This window comes from Nannospalax galili, unplaced genomic scaffold, assembly GCF_000622305.1.
Source record: "Nannospalax galili isolate Female #2095 unplaced genomic scaffold, S.galili_v1.0 scaffold347, whole genome shotgun sequence".
NCBI lineage: Eukaryota > Metazoa > Chordata > Mammalia > Rodentia > Spalacidae > Nannospalax > Nannospalax galili.
Window position 1 is genome coordinate 113440 of NW_008355793.1, and position 4702 is coordinate 118141.

The 4702-nt window shown below is 36.2% G+C and overlaps 1 pseudogene; it reads left to right on the forward strand.

Moving 5' to 3' along the window:
* The first annotated feature begins 2451 nt into the window (after window positions 1-2451).
* On the forward strand, window positions 2452-4368 carry LOC103750522 (annotated as a pseudogene).
* Window positions 4369-4702: the final 334 nt, after the last annotated feature.

Below are 4702 nucleotides of genomic sequence, written 5' to 3' on the forward strand. Positions count from 1 at the left end.
AGTCCCTCCTCTGCTCTGCCCTCCCATTCCCCACCTGACTTACCATTCTTACTCTTTTCCCCTTTATATCATTGTGCCTGCAGAGATAATGAGCCACATGGGAGAACTTACTATTATTTTTCTGCTGTAAGGACATTATATTAAACCAATTCTTAATGACTTGTTATTAAACCAACTCTTAATGACCCATATATTAGAGCACCTCTCAACTCTCACCAGAGAAGTTTCTTCTTGTAGCAGATGTCAATTAACAAAGACCCAGAACTAGACAGTGTGCAGAGACTACACTGAGGAGTGCCAATCCCTGTTTCACTTTCCTCTCAAGGCTCAGGAATCAGTGTGGAAGAAGGAGCATAAAGATTTTAGTAAACATATAGGAGCCCTGTCCTACACTCTGCAGTCTGTGGTTCATGAACATAGGGAAGCAGAGGCTTTCAGGCCACTGGAAGCTTACACGTGTGAACCTTTAGTGGTGGTGGCATCAAGCACAGGACCCAGGGAAACATAATTAAACAAGGACCCAGAGGAGAAGAGAGAGATGTGTGGCTTGCCTGCACTAGATTGGAAATTGTTGGAGACAGATGGATGCTGGATGGAGGAGAGTTAGCCTTGCCACTGGACGACCTGACTAGACTCCAGTGGACGAGTTTTCACTAAGGGACATGTGGATGCAGATGCTTGACTGAATGAGACTGTATGGTGGAATGCATGAGGTTTGATGAGGGAATGTGGATGCATGGATGGGGAGGGTGTCTGGATTTGATTAGGAAATATTGTATGAGGTTATAAGTGCTCATAAAGAATTTGAGAAAAAACAAATGAGTTTGAATCTCCAAAAAATAAACAAATAAAAATAACTGTCATTTATAGATTACGGCTTTGTCAGAAAATTAAGAACTAGGCTTTTTTTTTTCCAGCAACTCAGGCTATCTATGCAAACCAGCAGACTGCTTAACATAAGAAACAAACATGTTTTTCTTATTCTGCACTGGGTTTTGAATGTATATCTGTACCTTATGAAAAGTTAGTTTTGATTTTGGCTTTTAAAATCACTTTTTTGAGATGGGACCAAAACATAAAACACTGTACTTAGTTGTTTCCTCTGTTTTTTTCTTGTTTTGTTTTGGGTTTTGTTCTTCTTGTTTGGTTGTTTGGCTTTTTTTTTTTTGAGATTTTGTCTTTCTATAGCCTCAGCTGGCCTAGGCTTGCTATGTAGATCAGGCTGGCCTTGAATTCACAGGGATTTGTCTGCTTCTGCCTTCCCAGTGCTGAGATTAAGGGACTATGCCACCACCCCTGTCTTGTTTGTCTTTGTTTATTATTTTATGAAGTGTTTAGTGATGGTTTTTCAGTGGGGTCTCACAGTGGAGCTCAGACTGGCCTAGACCTGAATTTATGGTAAGTTTCCTGACTCAGTACCAGGTGCTGGGATGACCTGTGTGTGCTGCTTGCTCCTGACTTAAAATGCACATGCTATACTAATATAATTTGGGTGGGTTTGATTCTAAGAATAACCCTTTGAATTGCAGACCAAAATCATTAATTATTTTTCATATTTATTTGTGTTTTATGTTGTAAACTTTCCCATCAGGAGTATCAGGGCCTAAAAGAACTTTGTTTTCTTCTACTGTGTATTTTACTATATTCATTATATTTTACCAAATTTGTGACAATATTAACACTTGGAAGAAGGTAAAATTTGTCTAAAAATTTAAGTGTCGAATATTAGTACGTTTTTAAATATCATATTTATATTGTTTTACTCATTTAAGATTTAAAATCTAATACATTTTGTGGCTGAAATTATTTATTTAATTGACAGTGATCAGCTAAGTATGTGGAATTTTGTGAGACTCCAAAAACAAATACTGAAAAAGAACCCACCCTCAAGGAAACTATACACATGTGTTGTGTTTAAAACACAGAGTGAGAGCCTTAAATGCAGGAAAGGGTAAGGATTTAAAGAAAGTAGAAATGGAAAATGTTTTAAGTACTGAAGAAGTTTCTGTAGCAAAACTGGAGTTGACATGGTTTTAGGATCTAGGGTAAAAATACCAATATATTTAATTAAAAATTTAATTCATGTAATGGAATAAACATTTAGATAATAAAAATGTATACTTTTCTAATTACGTATTTAAAAGAAAAGTTCATTAAGATTTTGTAGGATTATACACACATATTTGAAAAATTAAAACTTTCAAATTTCCTTATTGCTGTATGGAAATCCTTTCTGGGCTTATTCACTCTTCCACAACCACTGTCTCCGAAACCAGTCATGGCCAAATTAATTTTCCCTAAGACCATTCCTTAGTTCATAGATTTTAAGGGACACTAATCAGACACTGACTCTCACCACATTTGGATGTCATGTCAGTTCCAGCTTGTCAGAAATGTGAGAAAATATGAACACAGCATCTGAGTTTGTCTTAAGAAAGTTCCTGAGAAATAATGCAGGGAAGGGTGGCAGTGTGCAAATCACAGTTGGAAGAGCACAGTGCAGCATTCTGTGCATTCAAGTCAGACAAACTTGGAGTCCGATGTAAAATCAACCAAGTAATCTCATAGATAGAAGGATGTTTAATTTCATGTGTAAAGCTGGCTGGACTCCCGGACATGGGTATTTAACAAATCATTAATCTAGGATTTGCTGAGATGTGTTTTGGAGACATAATTCCAATTTTCAAACACTTGATTTTAAATAATGCAGATCGGCATCTATAATCTTATTGTACTACATCAAAAAGAATTTTTCTGCAAGGAAAGGAAACTCTCCCTCAAGTGTGACAGTTTAACTGTGACTGGGTTTCCACCTTCTGGCCTGTTCTGGAGGTCTCAGATTTCCCAGTCAGGAAGCAAGCTTTGAAAACCTCCCTTCCTTCTAATATATCTTTCTCTCTCTTTTCAAAACTATCTTCTGTCTCAAAATGTCTGTTATCTTTCCTTTTCATTCTCTCTTTTACTCCATCCATACTCATACAAGTATTTCTGTGTGTGTGATGAGCACATTCATAGAACATAAAAATATAGCATATGTTTAAAATTTGCAATAATAGTTACATCTAAACTCCTAAATATAATATAGATTTCATGTGCTAAAACTCTCTAGCCATTACTGATGGATTCTAATAATTGATTTGTCTGAGGAATGTGCCATATATTAATCAATTTAATCTTCATTAAGACACTGAATTTCATGAGATGTGTATAATTATAGAAACTGAGTAACCATACTTAACATTATACCATACAATAGGATGGGCTGCACTATATTTCTTAGGATCTGTATATATCAAACATTACTATGGTTCAAGTATATCCAAAGAAACAAACACTAGATTTTTCATACCTATAATTCCTTTATAGAAAAAAGAAGTGAGAAAATGAAGGGAATGTTAGTCATTTATTATTTTATGCTTGTTCTCTTTCCTTACTTTCCATTTTCAGATGCACCTGCAGCTTCACACTGTGTCAAATTCCACCATGGTGACTGAATTTCTCCTCAAGGCTTTTGCTGAGACATTTGAGCTCAGACTCCTGATAAGCATGCTGTTCCTACTGATGTACCTGGGAAGCTTAATAGGAAAATTTGCCATCATCATGGTAACTAAATACCCTATTTCTTCTGCAGAAATCTGTCCATTTTAGACATGTGCTATAATTCTATCACAGTCCCCAATGCCTGTCTCAACACTTTCATTGAAAACAGGGGCATTTCTATGGCTGTGTGTGCTGCACAGGTGTTTTTAGTCATATTTTGTGCCAGTGTAGAGGGTCTATTTCTCGCCATAATGGCATAGGACCACTCTTCAGCCATCTGCCAGCCCCTCCTCTATCTTGTGATCTTGAACCACCAAGTCTGTGTTCAGATGACACTGGCTTCCCTACTCATTGGCCTTGTAATACCAGGTTCACACACAGTGAAAACATTCCAGCTGTCTTTCTGTCACTCTATTGTGGTTCCTCAGGTCTTCTGTGATGTCCTCTCACTCCTGAGGCTTTCTTGCATAGATACCTTTAACAACAAGCTCCTAATTCTTCTAACCATCATCACCATTATTGGTAGCTGCTTTTTCTTCATTGCTGTATCATATGTTCACATATTTTCAACTGTGTTGAAGTTTCCTCTCGAAGAGAGAGGAAAGGTCTTTTTGGCCCGTGTCCCTCACATTATTGTGGTATCTGTATTATTTAGCTCTGATTCTTGTGTATATGTAAGATCTCCCATCATCCCAGAATTCGTTCAGGACACCATTCTGTTTGTTTTATACCATTGTTCCTCCTTTCTTGAATCCTGTCATCTACAGTCTAAGAAACAAACAGATAAAGGAAGCTGTGAGGAAAATAATGCTGAGGGTTTTTTTTTAGCATTCCAAATTATAAAGATTAGTTTAGATTAATCCTAGGGTATCACTATGTTTGAAATGTTAAAATGTACTCCTTTTATGAGATTTATGCATTATAGCCATCGACTACCAAACTGTTAGCACCTCTGGAATAATAGTAACCATTGTTTACTTCCCTATCATTTATCACTTAAGAACTAAATACCCTATCATTTATCATTTAAGAACTAAATAATTACTTCATAATTTTTTAAATATCTCTGTGGAGTAAAATATAACTGTTTGTTGAATGTATATAATACATAATGATAAATTAAATTTTATCATGCATTTGATCTCATGGAACATATGTTTTG